Genomic DNA, 25,763 nt, shown 5'->3' with positions numbered 1-25,763 from the left:
TCTCTCTGTGTGTATTTAGTCTCCCTATGGGAAAAAAGGGGAAACCAGACATGGACTCCTTGCTCAGTGTGCTTAAAGAAATATGGCTACACCTCACTGATGAGGCCCAATGAAGGCTGAAACGATCATCTGGGGTTGCTGTGTTCCTTGTTCAGAGAGGAATTGCCTGGTATTTTGGCACTGGACTGAATCGCCATAGAACAGGCTAACAAAAGTATTGAGCAGGTTGTTCGTTCCTGTGAGTGTGTTTCTCTGTCTCTGTGTGTGTGTGTGTATATATATATATATATATATATATATATATATATATATATATATATATATATATATATATTATATATATATATATTATATATGTGTTATTATGTAATATTATAACAATATATATTATATGTTATTATGTAATATTATATTGTAACTTAATATATATTATATGAGTTATTATGTAATATTATATTGTAACTTAATATATATTATATGTGTTATTATGTAATATTATATTTTAACTTGATATATATTATATGTTATTATGTAATAGTATATTGTAACTTAATATATATGTTATTATGTAATAGTATATTGTAACTTAATATATATGTTATTATGTAATAGTATATTGTAACTTAATATATATGTTATTATGTAATATTATATTGTAACTTAATATATATTATATGTGTTATTATGTAATATTATATTTTAACTTGATATATATTATATGTTATTATGTAATAGTATATTGTAACTTAATATATATGTTATTATGTAATAGTATATTGTAACTTAATATATATTATATGTGTTATTATGTAATATTATATTTTAACTTGATATATATTATATGTTATTATGTAATAGTATATTGTAACTTAATATATATGTTATTATGTAATAGTATATTGTAACTTAATATATATGTTATTATGTAATATTATATTGTAACTTAATATATATTATATGTTATTATGTAATATTATATTGTAACTTAATATATATTATATGTGTTATTATGTAATATTATATTGTAACTTAATATATATTATATGTGTTATTATGTAATATTATATTTTAACTTGATATATATGTTATTATGTAATAGTATATTGTAACTTAATATATATGTTATTATGTAATATTATATTGTAACTTAATATATATTATATGTTATTATGTAATATTATATTGTAACTTAATATATATGTGTTGGGGGGGGTGGAGCCAGCCATTGAACAACATGGCCGCATCTTTGTGGAGCTCCGGCTTCTCTCCTAAATATTTTCGTTGTAGCTGTGATCATAGGGAGCTAAAACATTTTGGGAAGATGGAATTTGATTGCTAACTGTGGACTGCATCAGTAGACTACCCGTAGACTGTACTAAACTGAGAGGCGGTGGTGTAAATCCTCAGCGCTATGCCACAAGGCTGGTTACACTGGCTATTTGAGCTTAATGCTCTCCAACAAACAAAAGGATTGACCCGGTCAGCTGGCGTACCCGGTGGGGTGAAGTCTGTGAACAACCGCGGGCTTTGTGTAGGCACTTTTGTGCTGGAACCGGCTCGATTATCAGGTAGCCGCCCGCCATCTTTGAAACGTGGCACAGCTAAATTCGGATGGCTACGCAGCCGAAAACTTATGCCGCTCAGATTCGCTGAAAATAAATTTTCTCCTGGAGGGTAAGATACGCAGCTAAGAGCACCTGGGAGCCTAAAGCAGCACATTAGAGTTTCGAGTTGATCTGGACTAATCTGGCTGTGAATAAAGCCTGATATACCTGGAGGATGATCGTTATTTTATATGTTAGACCATGGGACATGTACTCTGTTAACCCTTGGATCAGTGCTGTACTGCACATAAACAAATGGATAAGGTTTGCACATAAAAGAGTTGGAAACTATTCTGCTCGCTGCAGTTAAAAGGCTCCTCATTTTCTGAAGGGCTGGATAGCCATCTCACTGCAAAATATGTATGGTAGCAAATGGGACAATGGCGGATAGCACCATTTCCATGGACAGCTTGCTGGGATCACAAAAGCTTGTTTTGGGGCAGCTGCCAGAGACTTGGGATGAGGTGAAATTTAGGTGGCTGGACTGGTATTTCTTGCCCGACAAAATTATCTAATTGGCGACCCTTTCATATATCCCAGAGTTGATACATTAGGGGCTCTGGCCTTGGGACTGTGATATTTTCAGACTGACCTATGCTCTAACATATTGCTCTCATATAGTTACCATTTTAGCTCTATTTTAATAACGTGTCGAGAGATATGATAAATGCCTTTAATTCCTTCCTATTTCTACCTACATGCCTCTTTAGGCCCTAATACCACTAAGTCCACATGCACTTAATATAAATAGCCCCCTAGTTGGTTACACACTATTCTCTTCTTTTTGTGCCCTAGTAAGGTGGAAGCAAATTTTTCAACGACCAATTTTGCGCTAAGGAGCTGACACCTTCTAGTACCCAGACTAAGAGTAAGTTTTCTTTATATGCACTAAAGGTTGTGCCTTTATATAATACTATATATGTTACTTTAATAAGCTCAAGATGGGCTATATCATATCGGCCTTTTGACCCCGGTAGAGACATTCCCTATCCTTAAGTTCCTTCTAAGTGATATTCTCTCAAAATGGAGGGGGATAAAAGAAAGTAGGTTGAGTTGGGAGATATGAACAGCTCTACATTTTCTTACTCCTATACTGTATATAATATGGAAGTTCATAACTGACCCTGAATGCTTCAGGCTGGTTAACGCTACTTAACGTGTTACCTGTTAATTGTTTTAGCATGTACATTACTAAAAGTGTAACGTATAATTTCATAGCCGTTGTCCCCTTGTAAGATCTACATATGCAGCTGCAGGAAGTAGGTAGTTTTCATGTAAGTCACACTTAGTTTAATCTATCTTGTTTGGCGTGAATAGCTGTATATTGTTGTTATCTATTTCAATAGAGGTGGAAGTATGTATTCTGACAGTTTGAGTTTTTCCATCGTTCTGATTGAAACCATTATACATGGAGTTTATATATCCATACACTCCTCATATGCTTATATCTCTACAAGGTGCCCTAAGAACACCTACATTAGCAATGTGTGTTCAAGATACTATGTGAAACAGTAAGCCTGCTAATTTAAAGTATATTGAGAGGTTGCTGCCTAATTAAATTTTGCCAACATGATTTAGGTTAGGTGTTATGTGCTAGGCATCATGTGCGTTAGGTTCAACATGTGATAGGCTCAACGTGTGCTAGGTACCGCGTGTGCTAGGCAAGGCGGGTACTGGGTACGGCGTGTGCTAGGTATTACGTGAGCTAGGTCCAGTGGGCGTTAGGTACATATTATGTGTGCTAGGTATCATGTGTGCTAGGTATCATGTGTGCTAGGTAACGTGTGTGCTAGGTTTAACATGTGCTAGGTATTGCACGTGCTAAGCAAGGTGGGTGCTTGGTACGGCGTGTGCCAGGTATTTCGTGAGCTAGGTACAGTGGGTGCTAGGTACAATGTGTGCTAGGTACAATGGGTGCTAGGTACAATGGGTGCTAGGTACAATGAGTGCTAGGTACATTGGGTGCTAGGTGCAATAGGTGCTAGGTATAACGGGTGCTGGGCACAATGAATGTTAGATACAATGGGTGCTAGGTACAATGTGTGCTAGGTACAATGTGTGCTAGGTACCATGTGTGCTAGGTACCATGTGTGCTAGGTACCATGTGTGCTAGGTACCATGTGTGCTAGGTGCCATGTGTGCTAGGTACAATGTGTGCTAGGTACAATGTGTGCTAGGTACAATGTGTGCTAGGTACCATGTGTGCTAGGTACCATGTGTGCTAGGTACCATGTGTGCTAGGTGCCATGTGTGCTAGGTACAATGTATGCTAGGTACAATGTGTGCTAGGTACAATGTGTGCTAGGTACAATGTGTGATAGGTACCATGTGTGCTAGGTACCATGTGTGCTAGGTACCATGTGAGTTAGATTCCATGTGTGCTGGGTATCAAGTGTGCTGGGTACCATGAGTGCTAGGTATCATGTGTGCTAGGCTCAACATGTGCTGGGTACTGTGTGTGCCAGGCAAGGCGGATGCTGGGTACGGCATGTGCTAGGTATAACGTGAGCTAGGCACTGCAGATGCTAGGAACAATGTGTGCTAGGTATAATGTGTACTGGGCATAATGTGTGCTAGGTATAATGTGTGGTGAGTACAGTGTGTGTGAGATGCAGCGTGGGCTAGGTACAATGTGTGCTAGGTTCAGTGTGTGCTGGGCACCGCGTGTGCCAGGCAAGGAGGGTGCTGGGTACGGCGTGTGCTAGGTATAGCGTGAGCTAGGTACAGTGGGCGTTAGGTACGTAGTATGTGTGTCAGGTATCATGTGCGCTAGGTATTAAGTGTGCTAGGCATCAGGTGGGCTAGGTATCATGTGTCCTAGGTTCAACGTGTGCTAGGTACTACGTGTGCTAGGCAAGGCGGGTGCTTGGTACGGTGTGTGCTAGGTATAACGTGAGCTAAGTATAGTGGGTGCTGTGAGCAGTGTGTGCTGGGTATGGTGTTCTGGGTACAGTTTGTGCTAGGTATGAGTGCTAAGTATGGTGGGTGCTAGGTTCAGAGTGTGCTAGGTACAGAGTGTGTTAGGTAGAGTGTGTGCTACATACAGTGTGTTGTAGGCACAGTGTGTGGTAGGTACAGTATGTGGTAGGTACAGTATGTGATAGGTACACAGTGTGGTAGGTACAGTGTGTGCGAAGTACAGTGTGCGCTAGGTACAGTGTGCGCTAGGTGCAATGTGTGCTAGGTGCAATGTGTGCTAGGTGCAATGTGTGCTAGGTACAATATGTGCTAGGTACAATACATGCTAGGTACAATGCGTGCTAGGTACAATGCGTGCTAGGTACTATGCGTGCTAGGTACAATATGTGCTAGGTACAATGAGTGCTAGGTCAATGTGTGCTAGGTTCCGCGAGTATCAGGTAAGGTGGGTGCTTGGTACGGTATGTGCTAGGTACAGCGGGAGCAAGATATAGTACGGGCTAGGTATAATCTGTACTAGGTATAATCGGAGCTGATATATGTGCTGGGTATGATGTGTGTTGTCCCTCAATTTATATGGATATATCCCCCAGTATATAATACAACAACTTATCTTGACCTGCTCTTTGGAGCTCAAATTTGATTTATAAGTTTCACCTCCCCCCCCATATTTAGAGCCCACACCAGGGTTCAACCTTGGTGAACTACTTTCACCACAAATCCCTGCAGTTTACTTATGATGTCTTAATGTTTTTTCAGTTACTGCATCCGGACCTGCGTGTCCAATTCCTTTGTTTGTGTATATTTGAATAGGGGTCCTGCGTGTCCCCAAATGTTACCCTTTATTCTAAAACCGAATAAAAACTCATTTAAAAAATATATATATATATATATATGTGTTAATATATAATATTATATTATACTTAAAGCCCTAAAATTAATGCTGTGAATGTCAAAACAGCAATAATAAAAATGCTTATGAGACATCACTATTCATTAATAAGGCAGTGGGGAGTTCTGTAAATCAGCCACTGGGCAATATTTTCTTTTTCTTTGCTGCACATAAAAAGGACATTTGTAACAGTTTTATTAACATGTACTTCCTATTAGTTTCAATATCAAAAAGGCCAGCATTAAATGTTACTGCTCTTTTATATGCATGATAGTAATTTCTTACAGTTCACTGTACTGGCCCTTCAAGAAAGCAAATGAATGGCAAACTACTCACTTGTGCTGTACACAGTATAACAGTGCTGTGCTGTAAATGCAGGTAACAAAACTGTTCTGCAAACCTTTTGTTTTTAGCTAAGAAGCCTGTGCAATCGCTTCTTCAACGGTGGCCACGTAATCACTAGGAACAGGCGCTATTGTCAAACAGCGCAAATTCAACCGGAGTTAAACAAAGGCTACCTGTATACAATTTTAAACTGTCAAATTTATTTCTATCACATTCTCTTGATATCCTTTGTTGAAGGAGTAGCAATGCACTACTGGGAGGTAACGGAACACATTTGGTGAGCCAATGACAAAAGGCATATCTGTGCAGCCACCAATCAGCAGCTAGCTCCCAATCAGCAGCTAGCTCCCAGCTAGCTCCAAGCAGCTGCTCCTGAACATATTTACGTATGCTTCTAAACAAAGGATACCAAATGAATGAAACAAATTCCAGGCTCTATTTGAATAATGCCACCCCCTGCAGATTTGCAGCCAATCGGCTGCTAACAGAGGGTGTCAATCAACCCGATCGTATTCGATCAGGTTGATTTCTATCCGCAGCCTCAGAGCAGGCGGACAGGTTATGGAGCAGCGGTCTTTAGATCGCTGCTTCATAACTTCTGTTTCTGGCGAGCCTGAAGTCTCACCAGAAACAAGGGGCATCAATCTCCATGCGGAGCTTGATAAATCGGCCCCATAGTATCAATTGTGTAATATCCCTTCATATTAAAGTAAAAAATAAAAAAGGTTAATGTAGCAAAGAATACAAATGTATGTTATGTTAATAATTATTAAAGGTACATTAATTATCACTAAATAAATTATAGATATAGTGTTATATTCAAATATATATCATGTTATACTGAGGTCAGTCCAAATAGTTGTGCTTTAAAGGGACACTCAGGTCAAATTAAACTTTCATGATTCAGATACAGCATGTAATTTTAATTAACTTTCCAATTTACTTCCATTAAAAAAAATGTGCACAGTCTTTTATATTCACACTTTTTGAGTCAGCAGCACCTACTGAGCATGTGCAAGAACTCACAGACTATACGTATATGCATTTGTGATTGGCTGATTGCTATCACATGGTACAGGGGGAGTGGAAATATACATAACTTTGAAATTTGTTAGAAAAAAAATCTACTACTTATTCGAAGTTCAGAGTAAGTGCTATTGCATTGTCTTGTTATCATGTATGTGTTGATTATGCAAATCTACCTGTATTTACTGGTCCTTTAAGCATGTGAATAATGTCAACAAATAGAGTACTCCTGTGAGTGTTCAGGGTTACTCCAAAAAGTATGCTTCTATGCACAATTCAAGTGAAAAGTAGATGTTAGTAATTAAACATAAAAAATAGCTTTTATTTATATTTATTTAAAAGACAGCAAAAGAGTAGTGTTTCTTTCTGCGTACATTAATCTCTTAAGGACCGGGCGTTTCAGACAAAAACTTCCCCAAAAGAACAGAACATTTTTAGCATTTGTGCCCTCACTACTTTAAAACAGAAATAGAGCCTTTTTTATATTATATATCAAAACTATATATATATATATATATATATATATATATATATATATATATATATATATATATATATATATATATATATATATATATATATATATATATATATATATATATTTTAGTAGACAACCCAAAGTATTGATCTAGGCCCATTTTGGTATATTTCATGCCGCCATTTCACTACAAATAAAAAAAATTGTTAACTTTTTCACAATTTTAGGTTTCTCACTGAAATTAGGCCGCTAAATGCAGCCGTGCACCACACTTGTATTATGCCCAGAAATGAAGGGGTTAATTAGGTATCTTGTAGGTTTAATTTTAGCTTTAATGTAAAGATCAGCCTCCCACCTGACACATCCCACCCCCTGATCCCTCCCTGAACCCTCTCAAACTGCTCTCTTCCATCCCCCACCCCACAATTGTCACCCCCATCTTAAGTCTGCCAGTACTAAAATAAAAGGCTTTTTTTTTTTAAATGTTTTTATTTATATTTTCTGCAGGGTAGTAACCCCCCATACCTCCCAACCTCCCTGATCCCTCCCAAACAGCTCTCTAGTCCTCCCCTCACTACTTATTTGCCGCCATTTTAGGTACTGGCAGCTGTCTGTCAGTACCCAGTTTGCTGCAAATTAGGCAATTTAAAAAATAAAAAATAATTTAAAAAAATTTCTGTAGTGTAGCTGCCCCCCCTCAATATCCTACCCCCCTCCTTCCCCCTCAATCACGCACTTATTTTTTTATTCTATCCCTGTAGCGGGACTTTGCGGTCCCACCCACTACCGCTCTCCTCCCACCCCCTACAGCAATGGACCTCACCCAACCTAACCAACCCACCAACGATCAGCACTACCGCTATCCGATGCAGAGAGGGCCACATCGTTAACTCTCGTGGGGCATGCAGAAATAGCATGAACTCGCTATTTTGAGCGAAATAACGGCAGAGAGAAGCCCAGGACTGCAGCAACGTACAGGGTATGTCGCTGGTCCTTAAGGGCAAAACGACCAGCGTCGTTAAGAAGTTAAAAAAGAGAAAGAGAAAGGCGCACAAAAGGCACAATTCAAGTGAAGTAGATGTAACGCCAAATCAGTCAGTCAGACACTGTGATGTTTTTGCTCCTGCATTGACCTTGAATACGATCCGATGGTAAGCCTAACTGCTAACGAGGACCCAACAGCATTCAGACTACTAGTGTCTACTGGACATCCCACTACTAAGGTCTGCAGGAGGTAATCCGGATACTTTGTAGAGACCAGTTAGCGTTTGAGGCTTACCATCAGATCGTATTCATCGTCAACGCAGGAGCGAAAACATCACAGTGTCTGACAGACTGTTTAATTTTACTTTACATCTACTTCACTTGAATCATGCCTTGTGTGCGCCTTTCTCTTTTTTGCATATCTTCCATACACCGACCCAAGGGAGGGATAACCTGGCTGGATAGAGGCTGCACTGGAGAGAAGTTGTCTGCATCAGGACACAGAGTCTGGAAATAAGACCTGGCTTTTAAATTTTGTTGAGGACAATCCTTTTGACTGAACAGTTGCATTGTACTCTGCTCTTGTTTTCCCTTCAATAAAGGTTTTTTCACAACTACACCTCTACGAACTGTGGGTAAACAGAACTTTATACTGACCCTCAAACTGCGACTATCCTCTAATCAGTTATTATCTGTTTTTTGGCGCCTGTGCTTATGCGCTTTTTTGAGTTAATGTATGTTTTGTCATTTGTTTTATATTCTGAGTCACATTTTTTGCAAATTTTGGGATTTTTTGATTCCATCAGTAAAGTCATATACATAGAGATACGAATTAGGATTCAGACTAAGCGCAATATCATTTTTTTTGCTCAGTCTAGACCTTTGTAACCAACTGGAATAATGTTACAATAAAGTCTAAATACTGCTGCATAAGTAACAATGTATCACCCTTGGGATACTGGGACACGGGACAGTTTCTAGACTAATAATAATGTCTGTTGAGATAGTTGTCTGTTTGTATGTTAGGTCTCTCTCCTAAGTGAGATGATCACTTATTAGGAAGGTAAATAAAGTAAGATGAATTTACCTGTACAACACTTTAGTAAGTATAGAGCCAGACAGCCCCTCCTATCCTTAAATAGTAATCCCTAGTAGTTGCGTTCCTTTTTACAGAGAAGATTATAATTATAAATGCTTTGAATCGTTTTACAACATTGGTTTAACAACAGGTGAGCAAGTTAAAAAACAACAAAGTCCCCTGACGCGGTTGCGTTTCACAGACACTTCCTCAGAGGTCATTGAGATAATTATATATGGAATTCTATGTAATAAAACACATTTACGAGGGGGCAGAGCTAGGAAAGAATGGACGCAGAACTCCAGAACTCTCCGGATAATTGAGCATACAGACCTCAAAAGACCCATAAAACCCTTCACTAATCATGTCCCACATGCCTCAACAACGGCATGAGGACACACTGCAACCACAGCTTAGGCTCATTACCCCGTGCCCAGCTTAAACTGTGCAGAGATCTGATGAAGCGATAAGCTACAGAGATGCTCAGAGAACAAACTTCATGTCCGCGAATGCATCTTCCAAAGAGCGCAAATGGCCACCATCTTTACTCAGATCCTGCACTGAGGTAAGCACTGTTGTCAGACCACTACAGAGCCGCTGCTGTCTTTCTGAAGCAAACAACAAGCACAATGAGTTACAGTGGACACCCGCTCCCACACTCAGTAATACTTAGAGCGGTGCAAGGTGACATCTGAGAGCACAACAACTCTGTTGCTGCTTAATGTGAGTTATTCCTTGATTACTGTTATGTTGACTTTTTCAGACATTTAGGATCCTAATTTATACCATCTCTCCCCGGGGTAATAACTGGGTTCCCTACACTGTTTCTTTATACTTATAGGGGCATACCCAATAAGCTATTACAAGGCAATCCAATATGGAGAAGCATATTGCTAGTGTGCTATGCAATTTGATATCTACACTAGACCACCATCAGCACACCCTCATTCAGGAGGTAAGGTCCGCCTTTAATCCAGCTCAAAATGTTTTCAATGAAAAAGTGAAGGATACAGATGGCATCTCACGTAACCTGAATCAACACTATACAGCCGATCATACACCAGGAGATACTACCATCAATGAGCTCTGTGAGACAAAAGAAAAATCTACTAGATATATCCCTAAGGGTTGCTGGCGTGCGCACAAAGTCTTATCGTGAAGGGTTCACAGCCCAGGCCCAATCTCTCCTCCACAGCTAGAAAAAAAAACTGGGCTCCTTTGTGTATTTGAGAGCTTTGAGTCTGACACTATGTGTAGGTGCTGGATCACTAGACTTAGAAGACATCCCAGAGAATCTGTCCTCAGCAAGAACCTCATACAACAGTCAGAGACATACTGTGTGAGGGTAGGAGTCAGATAGTTAATTTGATAACGGCTTAGTCTAACTGCTTGAGGTCAGAGTAACTACCTAAATGATAGCAGTTGCCTGTGTTGTTTCAGATCACTGTCTAATCTTTGAAAATGATAGCTGCCCCTAGGATGTTCTATATGTTTTTCCTTTTTCTTAGTCTATGTTGTTATATATGTTGTCTCTTTATACAGTAGGTAATAATTTATCGATTATTAGAGTACAAGTATGGCCTCCTTGTTGGTTATATTACTAATTATGTTAAGTCTAGGGATACCTATGCGTTAGTGCCATAGAAAAGTCACTGTTATACCCACTCACATGGGACTCTATGCCCATATAATGGCAACTCTTTCGACACCCCGTGTAACATAGCCCAAATGGGTGTCATAGATTCCCCCCCCTGTTATGGGACTATAATAATGTGTTTAAAGGGACACTCAATCAAAATTAAACTTTCATTATTCAGATAGAGCATGCAATTTTTTTTTTTTTTATATTATTTTATTTTATCCAACAGTGAGTACAAGTTCACAATAAAGAAAAAACAACATATTATTATGCTTCATCGATATAAGGCAATATTAGAGTAAGACAACAGTGAGAAAAAGGAAAAAAAGCAAAAATAAAAAAACCATAGCAGTCTTACAAGAAAGAAAATAATTGTATATTACATCTCATATACCAATTAGCTGAACTATTCAGTTTGTCTTAGTAACTCAGTGTTGGAATTTTTCCATATTTTTCTCCCCCCCACCCCTCCCTCCCTCCCCCCACACTCCACCCTATTGACCAAAAGGAAGGGAAAAAAAAAAAAAAAAAAAAAAAAGAAAAAAAAAAAAAAAAAAAAAAAAAAAAAAAAAAAAGGGGGGGGGGGGAGGGAAGGGAAAAACAAACATTCTCAATTTGCACTAACCTACCTCAGATCACCAAAGACCTAGTAATACTAGCTCCGAGTTCTTAAATGGAGATATCAGATAGTCGATTTCTCTATCAGGGAAAATCTTAATAAAAGGCGCCCATTTAAGGAAAAATTTATTTACATCACGTTCATTGTCTATATTGGTAGTTCTCTGTTCTAAGACGCATTGTTTCTTTAAATGGTTCCTAATTTCTGGTATAGATGGTATCGCCCTCAGTTTCCACTTCTTACATATCAGGTATCTGGTAGCTAAAATAGCTAAGTTAACTAGTTTTTCATTAGGCTGACGCTCCTCTCCAGGCCTCAGACAGAATATAGTCTGAAACAAGGAGAGGTCCATCCGCTCAATTTTGAGTACATTCTTAAGCCAATATTCTAACTTGCTCCACAGATTTCTCATCCTAGGGCAAGACCAGAACATATGTATTAGGTCCGCAGCTAAATAAGAGCATCTAGGACATTTGTCAAATTCAGGGTTTCGGACTCTGAGGCCTCTCTCCGGAGTGAAATATGCCCTGTGCAGCAGTTTCAGATGGGCGTCTCGCCAGTTAGAAGAGAGAGTTGTTTTTGATACCTTATTCAAAGAAAGTTGTATGATTTTAGGTTCTATATTACTATGTGGGATTAAATTATTCCAAGATAAGGCTAGGTTCTCCACTAGCGGGACCGCCTTATTAAGGCTCAATAGATAATAGCACGGAGAAATGGACATGGAGGAATCTCTAGTTATTGTAAGCCAGGTTTCTAGCTTGCCCAAATTCCAACTCCAACCAGTCTTATATGTTAGATCCATAATGTAATGTCTTATCTGTAAGTAAGCAAAGAAATCTTTGTTTACCAGATTATAATCTTCCCTCAATTGTGCAAAAGATTTGACACATTTTCTATCCTGATCAATTAGATAAATAATTCTGTCCAATCCATTGTTATGCCACCTATTAAAAACCGGTGAGTCTAGACCAGGTTGGAAATTCGGATTTTTAGTTAAAGGGAGATACCTTGATGCCTTAGGGCATATTGAAAGAGTTTTAGTCAATCTAGACCAAGCTTTAAGTGGATTCAGAATAAATTTAAGTTCTTTAATGCTTATTGGAAGATCTCTGGGTTCCAAGTGTGCCAAGGCCAATAATGAGTAAGGTTCACAAATATTAGACTCTAAGTCAACATTTAGAACATAATTCTTATTAGAAAACCAATCTGCTACTATGCGGACTAAAAAACAGAGATTATAGAATCTTAAATTTGGGAGTGCCAAACCTCCCATCTCTCTTAGTACTGTTAATTTGGAAAGGGCTATCTTAGCTCTTTTCCCTTGCCAAATAAATTGGCCAATTGATGAGTTTAACGACCGTATATCTCTCTCAAACAAAATTAGGGGGACATTTTGCAAAATGTAAAGCAATTTTGGAAGGAGAACCATCTTAAATAAGGCTGTACGACCAAAAATTGACAGAGGTAAGTTTTGCCAGATTTTAAGCCTTTCTTTAATATATGCTAGGATTGGGGTTATGTTCACCTTATAGAGATCTTTTAAATTTATTGGGATTTTAATTCCTAAATATTTCATAGATTCCGTTACCACTCTAAAGGGTATGTCTGTTATGCTGGTTTTATTTTTCCTAAGCCAAATTAACTCAGATTTGGTGGCATTTACTTTGTACCCTGAGAATATCCCGAACTGATCAGTGATACGCAGAAGTTTTGGGATATTTTTTTCTGTATTAGAAAGATATATAAGTAAATCATCTGCATATAATCCAATTTTTATTTCGTGATTTTGAATTTTTATACCTTCGAGCGAGCGCCTAATCTGAATTGCTAAGGGTTCTATGGCTAAATCAAATAGGAGCGGGGAGAGAGGACAGCCCTGACGAGTGCCCCTCTTCAATGCAATCGAAGAAGTAATATCATTATTAATAATCAGATTTGTAAGGGAATGGTTGTATATATTCTCCACGAATTTAGGAAAATTACCCCCAATCCCAAACTTTGTTAAAGAGAAAATTAAATGTTTATGGATTACTAAATCAAAGGCTTTTTCCGCGTCAAGTGATAAGATAGCCATGTCAGGGGGATCCTCCCTCCCCACCCCTTGAGAAGATGTTCTTTGTATATATTCCATAGTAACTAGTAGTTCTCTGATTTTTGCTGAAGAATTACGGTTATTGATAAAGCCAGCTTGGTCCGGATGGACTACTGTAGTTAAGATAGGTTGAAGTCTTTTTGCTAGAATAGAGGAGAGAATTTTGTAGTCTGAATTTAACAGTGCAATAGGTCTATAAGACTCTTTGCATGTAGGGTCCTTCCCCTCTTTCAAGATCAGAGTGGTAAGTGAAGATGCGAAAGAGGAGGAAGCCTGTTTATGTTTAATAAAAATATCATTGTAAAGGTTGCCCAGATATGGCGCTATCACTGGTATTAGAATTTTATAAAACTCGTTGGGCAATCCATCCGGGCCAGAGCATGCAATTTTAAACAACTTTCTAATTTACTTCTTTTAACAAAATGTGCACAGTCTTTTTATATTTAAACTTTTTGAGTCACCAGCTTCTACTAAGCATGTGCAAGAATAAGTGTGTATGCATTTGTGAATGGATGATTGCTGTCACATGGTACGTGTATGCATTTGTGATTGGCTAATGGCTGTCACATGGTACAGGGGGAGTGGAAAAATACATAACTTTTAAAATTGTCGGAAAAAAAAATCTACTACTCATTTGAAGTTCCGACTAAGTTCTATTGCATTGTCTTGTTATCTTGCATTTGTTGATTATGCAAATCTACAGTGTTGACTGGTCCTTTAAGAAGCTACCTGCAGCCGAGGTGGCACAATACAGTGTTATATATGTCTTGGTTCCACTATGGGGTAGGACATCAACCTTTAAGATTAAGCAGACAAGGCATTCTACTTATTTAGTTGCTGTCTCATACCCAGATACAATAAGGGTTAATCACATGTTGTTTGCATCTTCTATGTGGTGTCTTGCTAGTCCTCTTAAACGGGGATATAAGACAGACTAACATAATAGGTCCTATTTTATCATTGTCATATAGTGTTTCTGGTACCATTCCTATCATTTGGAGGTCTATATTACTAACCTGACCTAAATACCAGCGACTACAGTTTAGTTCTTAAAATGTAGTGGGCTTTCTGATTACCAGTTTGAACAAATGTTCATTCCCTTTGAGTGAATTGGGCAACATTAGCTTATTTAATAGAATAATAGAAATATGAGGTTCTTCACCGCACTATATTCTAGTTTATATTTTGTATTGTCATTCTAGCTCCCATAGTACTCGTTCACCAACCCCCCCCACCCCCAATTTCAAGCGGTGCTTACCCGCTGACAAACTTCTATGTAAGTTTATATACCATTTTCTCATAACTACTATGTGACATTTGATCTAATAAGGTCCCTGATATGGCTAACATGCCCCACCAGTATTACCTATACCAAGTGTCCACAAGTGGCCAGCTAATTAGCCATTTATAAAAGCTTATAACATTTTAAAAATGGAGGTTTCTAAAGTTCATATTTTGCCAATCATTTTACTTTCAACATATATCATTGTACTGTGTTCTATGAAAACTCTGTCATTTATGTCATAAGATATTTATTTTATGTGTTTTCTTGCGCAAAACCTCAAAAAAAGATTATTTAAAAGAACACACATTTACAATATACAGTACTTTAATTCATTTTCTGTCTTTTCATGTAATTTAACTATGAAAATTGTGTATTTTTTGGTCTCAGAACTTCTGGAAATGCACACTGCTGACTTTTTCAAAGCCTATTCTGCTACATATCTTTCACTATTTGGCCTCAGTAGAGATTAGTAGATAAACTACAAACTTATGCAGTTTTTGTAAACATAATGACTGTACTCCAGTAACAATGGACAGAGTTTGACTATTGAAAAACAGCGGCAGCAAACACAATGTGAATTTGTTTTAAAATGTTTAGACTTGGCTGATATTCTGTATGAAGACAACAGAAATGTCTTGAAGTTAGAAGTCCCTTTAAATTAAATTAGGTTTAAAAGTGTGTATTCCTTATCTTATCTCCTCTGCTGAGGCAAGATATGGATAGTTATAAATGAGCTGATAAAGTAATAATCATACAGGGTTTAAATTCCTTTTAACTATAGAATCAGAACACAAATGTTATTTATCAAAAGGAAAATCATACAATATGATTAAAGGGACATTAAAGTCATTTTTATTTGCATATATATATATAGGTAATTAAAGGGACAGTAAAGTCATTTTATTTGCATATATATATAGGTAATTAAAGGGACATTAAAGTCATTTTTATTTGCATATATATATATATATATATATATATATATATATATATATATATATATATATATATATATATATATATATATATATATATAGGTAATTAAAGGGACAGTAAAGTCATTTTATTTGCATATATATATAGGCAATTAAAGGGACATTAAAGTCATTTTTATTTGCATATATATATAGGTAATTAAAGGGACATTAAAGTCATTTTATTTGCATATATATAGGTAATTAAAGGGACAGTAAAGTCAAAATTAAACTTTCTTGGATTGGATAGAGCATGGAATTATAAACAACTTTTCAATTTAATTCTGTTATCAGTTTGTCATAGTTTTCTTGGTACATTTTGTTAAAGTGTAATACTAGATGAGCGCAGGCTCTTGCACGCAGCATTAGCCATCTAGCAACAGTGCTTCCACATTGTTTATAGCAATGTTATACATAGTTGCAAACACTGCTTAAGGCATGTGCACGCTCCTGAGCTCCCATCAACCTACCTAGCTTTGCTATTTAAGAAAGGAGATTAAGAGAACAAAGCAAATTAGATCATCAGAAATAAATATGTTTGTGCACTGCTCTAAGCAAGTACTGTCTAGTGTGCAGCTGGTTTAAGTCATTTGCAGCATTTTAAAGGAAACCTAAGTTACAGAATTCGCCTTTTGGTCTCTCTGGGGACAAACATTTTATACAATCTTATAGTGTTTCATGTTCTTTTAATGCTTCCAGTCCAACTTATTCTTCATTTTTCCAAATATATCAGGACTGTGTCTCCGCTCTGCTTCAAATACATCTGGAGTAATCACCCGTTTTAAGACAGCAAGCAGTAAAAAATGCATCTCATATAGTTTTAATGGGACAGTAAAATATATTGAAGATTATTTATGCTGAGTAAACTTCCATTATTTTCATGTAGTCTAGCTCTAAAAATGGCGGCTTTTCTAATTAAATTTAAAAAAGGGCACTGCAGACTTCTCAAGACGAACCCTGACAAATATCTCTCCCTAATTGGCTTTAACTGATAGCTGCAAAACGATGTCCTAAAGCCCATTGGCTCTTCCAAATGAGGCAAGAATGTTTGAATGTAAGGAAGGGATAGAGTGATAAAGAGAGGTGGACAAATGTTTTTGCTCGTTAAAAACCATTAATGTTGGCTTAAATGTGTCTATTCTATATACATGTAGAACGTTTTACCTGTTTGAAACGCAGTATCTGAATAGCAAATGCCCCATGTAGATATACGTTAAATAATATTCAGATGTTCCAGATGTTGATTTTCGTAGACCTGAGTGTAAGGGCCCCATGATCTGAAGGTCTCTGGGCTGGCGAGATGATTTAAGAATGCTCGTCAGTTCTTCTATTTCCCTGGAGATCTAAAGCCCCTTTTTACCCTGAAAAAAGGGTGTCTAGCTAGGTGGCATATACTCAGGGGTCAAGTCCTACAAAAAAAGTGTGGGAACTCACCAAGACTTCCACCACCAAAACAATTAATATTGTTTTATACACACACACTTTGTATTTATATGTATATAATCTATACACTTTGGTTAACGCAAATTAAATCCAATGAAGAGTTGAATGGTTGCCTTTGGGCCTGCAACTCCTCCTCTGTCACAGTCTCACCTACTTAAAGGGACAGTTAATTTAAATATGTTTATTTTTTAAAAAGAAATATAATCCCTGTATTACCCATTCCCCAGTTTTGCACAGCCAGCATGGTTATATTAATATCATTTTAACCTCTGTGATTACCTTGTATCTAAGCTTCTTTTGATCATATGGCTATTTATGTATTTATTATCTATTGACTTGCACTTTAGCTGTGTTGTGCAGAACCCACGAGCGTGAGCGCACTGTTATCTATATGGCCACATGAACTAGCAGTCTCTTGTTGTGAAAAGCTAATAAAAAGCATGTGATTAAGAGGCTGTCTATAGTGGCTTAGAAACAGGTAGAAATTTAGAGGTTTAAATTTGATAAAGTATATTAACCCTTTAAGGACACAGCTTTCAGTTTGCTCAATTGTTTTATGACGGAAAAATTCCGTCACTTGTCCTTAAGAGGTTAATATACCAATGTTGGTTGTGCAAAGCTGGGGAATGGATAGTAAAGGCGTTATCTAACTTTTTAAACAATAACAATTTTAGTGTTGGCTATAGTCCTATTTCTGCTGAGGGGAGCTAATTAACCCCAGAGCAAGCCACACAGAAATTTAAGCACCATGTGTTACATACAGTGCAAGGTGATCACACAGCAGGCCCACTGACAGGCTTGCATTTAGTGTATTGTAGGAAGTATTACTGTCTATTACTAGAGGATCTCACTATTCCTCTAACCAAACTGTGCTCCAGCTCCTCCTACCAGCAGCAACAGTGTTTTTTTGTTCTCTTTCCAGGGGGAACTTAGTTACACCTGCAAAAATAGTGCAGGAACTCCGTTCCCATGAGTTACCACTCGACTTGACCCCTGCGTATACTGCATTTTTGTATGGGGAGGAGATGTTGACATTACAAAAGTGCACAATAAAATCTGTATTTTAAATATCTTACAAAACAAATAATTGAACTATTCTCATAAAAAATAAACAGGAAAAAATTGTATTGTTAAGGTGCATCAAAAATAGTAACAAACCACCAAAAATTGTATTTTAAGAAAAACGTAAACTTTGTTTGTAAATTACGCAGGAATAAATCATGTCAAATATGCAGAGTAAATCGTAATTTAAGTACACTGGATGTGCAAAAACACACAGAAATTCGTACTTATAAGTACAAAATACACAGTGTAAATGTTGTTCTTTGTAAAATGCGCTGAACATGGGCGTTCCATGGGCGTATATGAAATTGTCTCTCTAATCCCAGAGTAATTCTGTAAAGATCTTCGCACTACAGATCTCACAGTTTTTTATCGTAAACTAATAGATGGTGAGCTTTTCTCAAAACATTAAAAATACTTATGACCCTAATAGAAAAACTCATGAATATGAAAATATAGGCAATTGTAAGATGCTATACGCAGAAAGCAGCATAATGGAATTTATATTGTCTGCAGGATTCAATAGGAGACACCTCGCCACTTGCAGGGACTGCCCCTTTTTTACAGTAATTCCACCAGGGCCGCCCTGTGAGGTCCGACAAGAAAAATCAGGTCTGATCAGGCGAAGTTTAAATCATCTGCCCCTAAGTCCATGATAATCAGTATTCAAATAAAATATTTGCATAAGATGGATATTACCTTCAACATTTGAATGCTAAGGTTTGATTTTTAAATATTTTTTATAAACATTTTAATTACAGAACAAATGTCAAATTATATTTTTTGGTTTTAATTTAAATATAAAAAACAGATATTTGTCCACCTAGACTTGTATTTAGTTACTTTAAATAAAGCTAGATTTTTACACTGAGCAAGTTAAAACATAAGAATTTAAATGCTGTTAAAATGTGTATACTAATGTTTAAATTATTGTATAAAAATTATGTGTCATGTTTACTCCCAAACTCTGTACTTATTGGTGTCTGGGTCTAGGCAATTTTTAAAATTCATTTTAGATTTTAATATTACAAACCACCCACATAATGTACAGCATTTTCACAAAGATAATATTATTCAACATCTGGTACAGTAAAAATAAAAAGAACAGAATAAAGATCTGAAGCTGCTAAATTGATATCCAGCTGCAACAGTAATTCTGCAAGACTATTGATCGCATTTACGCACCTATAATGTTTTTTATATACAAAAATAACCATATACAAGAATGCTATGGTCTGCAATCTTTACATGAGGTAAGGTTATAGTTGGGGTTAAATCCAGAATTCCAGAGAGGCTTCAGGCCTGAAGAACGTTTTGGCTTCAAATAGGTTAAAAAGATTTGTCTACCCTAACTTTGTTAAAGGGACAGTCTAGTCAAAATTAAACTGTCATGATTCAGATAGGGCATGCAATTTTAAACAACTTTTCAATTTACTTCTATCATCAAATTTGCGTTGTTCTCTTGGTATTCTTTGTTGAAAGCTTAACCTAGGAAGGCTCATATGCTAATTTCTAAGCCCTTGATGGCCACCTCTTATCTTAGTGCATTTTCCCAGTTTTTCCCAGCTAGACAGTGCTATGTCATATAGATAACATTGTGCTCACTTCTGTGGGGTTATTTACGAGTCAGCACTGATTGGCTAAAATGCAAGTCTGTCAAAAGAACTGAAATAAGGGGGAGTCTGCAGAGGCTTAGATACAAGGTAATCACAGGGGTAAAAAGTGTATTAATATAACAATGTTGGTTATGCAAACTGGGGATTGAGTAATAAAGGGGTTATTTATATTTTTAAACAATAAACATTTTGGAGTAGACTGTCCCTCTAATGAAGTTTGTGACATATATGTATTAAAGTTGTTCAGCAAGATAGAAAGGGCTGTTGGGCTAAGCAACTTAAAGAACCATTAAATACAACAGAATTACTTAATCAACAAATGCATAAAAAAGACAATGCAATAGCATTTACTTAAGATCATGCTTCAGAAAGTGTGCATATAACATTTCTACCATTTTGACAGTAAATAGGACTTTGTTTAAAATGGCACTCTCTGTATGAATCATGATACTTTAAAGGGACAGTCTACACCAAAATGGTTATTGTTTAAAAAGATAGATAATGCCTTTGCTACCCATTCCCCAGCTTTGCACAACCAACATTGTTATATTAATAAACTTTATAACATTTAAACCTCTAAATTTCTGCCTGTTTCTAAGCCACTACAGACAGCCTCTTATCACATGCTTTTTTATTTGCTTTTCACAACAGGAGACTGATAGTTCATGTGAGCCATATAGATAACATTCACCGAGATTATGAGTTTTGCTGAAAAAATGGCCATTTCAGCGTTAAAACAGCAACACCGCCATTACGAGTCTTGTCGGTATATAGCTGTACCGCAAGCCTTTTAGCCTGTAACGCAACGTCAGTCACTCGTAAAAATTTAGTTTTTTCATGGGACTTAGCGCAGCCATAACGAGTTTTGCAGTGAGGCTAAAAAGCTTGTGTTACACCCTATACCGACAAGATTCGTTCCGTAATCTAAAAGCAGTAGTTATGAGATTTCCGCAACAAAATTGTAACATAAAACTCATAACTAAACTGGTACAAAGTACACTAATCATCCATGAACTACCTATTAACCCTTAAACTGAGGCCCTCCCGCATCGCAAATACTATATTAAAGTTATTAACACCTAATGTGCCGTTCCCAACATCGCCGCCACTAAAAAAATGTATTAACCACTATTCCGCCACTCCCCAACATCGTCACCACTATAATAGTTATTAACCCCTAATCCGCCGCCCTCCCACATCGCAAGCACTATTTAAATATTATTAACCCCAAATCTGCCGTCCGCCCACATCGCCCCCACTATACTTAAGTTATTAAGCCCTACACCGCCGCCACTATAATAAACCTATTAACTCCTAAACCGCAAACCCCCCACAACGAAATATACTAAATTAAACTAGTAACTCCTAAACCTAACGCCCCCCTAACTTTATATTAAAATTACAATTTCCCTAACTTAAATGAAATTAAAACTTACCCGTCAAATTAAAAAATTAAACTAATATAATTATTAAACTAAAATTAAACTAGCTACCAATTAAATAAAACTTTACTACACATTGAAAAAATCCTAACACTACTCTAAAAATTACAAAGTATCTAATTAAAAAAAATAAAAAAAGACTAAATTACAAAAATAACAAACACTAAATTACGAAAAATAACAAACGAAATTGTTCAAAAAAGAATTACACCTAATCTAATAGCCCTATCAAAATAAAAAAGTCCACCCAAAATAAAAAAACCTCTAGCCTACAATAAACTACCAATAGTTCTTAAAAGGGCCTTTTGTGGGGCATTGCCCCAAAGATGTCATTTCTTTTCCCTGAAAAAAAATACAAAGACCCCCCCCAACAGTAAAACCCACCACCCAACCAACCCCCCAAAATAATAAACCTATTTCTAAAAAAACCTAATCTACTCATTGCCCTGAAAAGGGCATTTTTATGGACATTGCCCTTAAAAGGGCATTCAGCTCTTTTGCTGCCCAAACCCTAATCTAAAAAAATATCCCACCTAAAAAACCCTCTTAAAAAAAAACTAACACTAACCCCCAACAATACACTTACAGTTTTTGAAGTCCCGCTTGAACAATCTTCATCCAGGCGGCGAGAAGTCTTCATCCAGACGGCCTCTTCTATCTTCATCCAGGCGGGCTCTTCTATCTTCATCCAGGCGGCATCTTCTATCTTGATCCCGGCAGCACCGAGCGGGTCCATCCTGAAGACATCCGGTGCGGAGCATCCTCTACATACGGTCGCCGCCGTACACTGAATCTTCAATGTAAGGTACGCGATTCAAGATGGTGTCCCTTGCATTCCTAATGGATAAAACATTTGAATCAGCCAATAGGAAATAGAGCTGCTAAAATCCTATTGGCTGTTTATTTTGGGGTGTTTTTTTTTAAAGGGTATTAGAATAGGAATAATTTTTATTATTTTGGATAATTTTGTTTGTTATTTTTTGTAATGATAGTTTTTTTATTTTTTGTAATTTTATTGTTTTTTATTTTTTATATTGTTAGCTTTTAGTGTAAGTCAGCTAAGGTTTTATTTCACACATAAGTTTGTATTTATTTTAACTAGGTACTTAGTAAATCAATAATAACGATTTACTAACTAGTCTACCTAGTTAAAATAAATACAAACTTACCTGTGATATAAAAATAAAACCTAAGCTAGCTACAATATAACTATTAGATATATTATAGCTAGCTTAGGTTTTATTTTACAGGTAAGTATTTAGTTTTAAATAGGTATTATTTAGTTAATAATTGTAACTTTAATTTAGCTCTATTTTAATTATGTTAAAGTTAGGGGGTGTTAGGTTTAGGGTTAGGGTTACAGTTAGGGTTAGGTTTAGGGGTTAATAGTTTAATTTAGGTTGTTGTGATGTGGGGGCTGTCGGTTTAGGGGTTAATAGATTTATTTAGTGGTAGTGATGTGGGAGGCAAGAGGTTTAGGGGTTAATAGCTTTATTTAAAGGGACAGTCAAGTATAAATTAAACTTTGATTATTCAGATAGGACTTTTAATTTTAATCGACTTTCCAATTTACTTTTATCATCAAATTTGCTTTTTTCTCTTGGTATTCTTAGTTTAAACTAAACATAGGTAGGCTCATATGCTAATTTCTAAGCCTTTGAGGGCTGCCTCTTATCACATGCTTTTTAAATCTCTTTTCAACACAAAGAGACAGAAAGTACACGTGGGCTATATAGATAACACTGTGTTCAGGCACAGAAAGTTATTTAAGATCTAGTACAATACAATGCTAAATTTAAGACAATAGATAATAAACAGTCACAGTCATGTGATCAGGGGGCTGGAAGAAGGTTACTAGATACAAGGTAATCAAGGTAATCACAAAGGTAAAAAGTATATTCATATAACTGTGTTGGATAGTCAAAACTGGGGAATGAGTAATAAAGGGATTATCTATCTTTTAAAACAATAACAATTCTATGGTTGACTGTCCCTTTAATGGTGGCGATGTTGGGGAGCGATGAAATAGGGGTTAATATCTTTATTATAGTGTGGGCGATGTTGGGGTGTGGGGGAATAGGGGTTAATAACTTTATTATAGTGGCGGCGATATCGGGAGTGGCAGATTAGGGGTTAATAGTTTTATTTAGGTGGCGGCGATATAGAGGGCGGCAGATTAGAGGTTAATAACATTATGTTATGTAGGTGCCGGCGATGTTGGGGCGGCAGATTAGGGGTGTTTAGACTCGGGGTTTATCTTAGGGTGTTAAGTTTAAACGTTAGATTTTTTCCCCCATAGACATCAATGGGGTTGAGTTACAGAGATTTTCATTCCGCGATCGCAGGTGTTAGGCTTTTTTCTGATCCGCTCTCCCCATTGATGTCTATGGGGGAAGCGTGCACGAGCACGTCAAAACAGCACTTGTATGGTGTGCAGTATGGAGCTCAACGCAACCATACCGCACGCACAAGCCGGCACAAACTTGTAATGGCTGCGCTATAGGGGGTTAAATAACGCAACTTTTTTTGCGTTAGTTAATTTCCCTATAGTGCGCATAACTCATAATCTATCTGTATGTGGGTTGTGGCACTGCACTAAAATGCAAGCCAACAGAAAATAAATAAAAAGTCATATGATCAGGGGGCTGTCAGAAAAGGCTTAGGTACAATGTAATCACAGCAGTAAAAAGTGCATTAATATATCAGTGTTGGTTATGCAAAACTGGGGAATGGGTTATAAAGGGATTATCTATCTTTTTAAACAATAACAATTTTTTGAGTTGACTGTCCCTTTAATTTTTTACTTTAGTGTCCCTTTAAGGATATAGAGTACTTAGCAGCACATTCATTGCCTGGATTCCATGATGTGTTTTGCAGCAAGCACAAGCTTCTTGATAATGAAAAGCAAATGAGAATAATTTTATTTCAACTATGTTCATGTTGCTATTCATGTTTTCATCCTTCAAACAAATGCAGCCTCCACTTTAGAACAATAGGTTATAGTATTTTTTTCAATAACAATTACATTTTAGGACATATTTTTGATATCTTAATATGACTTTGGCACAAGGTTCAGCTCTATAGTTTTTGGCTATTGTTTATTGTACAACAGATCTGTGCCAGTGACTTTCTCAGTTCTCTGCTTTCCAAGATGAAGATTATAATTGGGTATGTAGGGCCTATTTGTATGCTAATGTTGCTCAATAAAAATGTTAGAGCTGAATTAACAATCTTGCTTTGCACAAAAAGTGAACTTCATAAAGGTCAACGTATTTCAAGCTTTAAATGATGAAATAATATTGAATATAGTAGAGAAGATCCTTTCATTTTATATGGAAAGCATAAGGAAATTAAACGAAAAAGGAAAGTAAAATTGTAGAAGAAAAAAAAAAAACCACAGTGGTTATATTGTTTATAAACAATATTTGGGCTGTTTAGAAATGATACACTTCACGAATACTGGGAAACGAAACGATTTGCAGCTTTATAGACTAAATGAAAATGTTAGCTACAAGAAATAACATTCATACTAACGTTTATTTAACCCCTTCACACCATTAGGACGTTCCATACTTTAAGGTCAAAGGACAGCATGAAACGTCCTACCTTATAAGGCGTCGTGCAGCCTCCCCCTTTTGACAACTTAAAGGGACACTGAACCCAAATTGTTTCTTTCGTGATTCAGATACAGCATGCAATTTTAAGCAACTTTTTAATTGACTCCTATTATCAAATTGTCTTCATTCTCTTGGTATCTTTATTTGGAATGCAAGAATGTAAGTTTAGATGCCGGACCATTTTTGGTGAACAAACTGGGTTGTTCTTGCTGATTGGTGGGTAAATTCACTCACCAATAAACAAGTGCTTTCCATGGTTCTGAACCAAAAAAATAGCTTAGATGCCTTCTTTTTCAAATAAAGAAAACAAGAGAACAAAGAAAAATTGATAATAGGAGTAAATTAGAAAGTTGCTTAAAATTGCATGCTCTTTCTGAATTACAAAAGAAAAAAATTTGTGTTCAGTGTCCCTTTAAGATCTAATTGGGGGAGTGCCTAGCATCGTAGGCAGTCCTCCATGATCCAATCCCGACCTTGAAATCTCATGATAGCATTGACGATCGCGTAATTTAATTTTTGCAGCAAGTGTTTCCATCTGAACTTTGTTCTTATGCTAAACACTTGTGCCGGGCATGAAGGACACTAAATACCAAGTCAATTTTGTTGACTTGTTAAACTGTCAAACAGTTATTAGATAAATTATCA

The sequence above is a fragment of the Bombina bombina genome, chromosome 5, assembly GCF_027579735.1.
Source record: "Bombina bombina isolate aBomBom1 chromosome 5, aBomBom1.pri, whole genome shotgun sequence".
NCBI classification, from domain to species: Eukaryota; Metazoa; Chordata; class Amphibia; order Anura; family Bombinatoridae; genus Bombina; species Bombina bombina.
The sequence above is the reverse complement of the archived record's forward strand: the minus strand, read 5'-3'. Positions refer to the sequence as shown.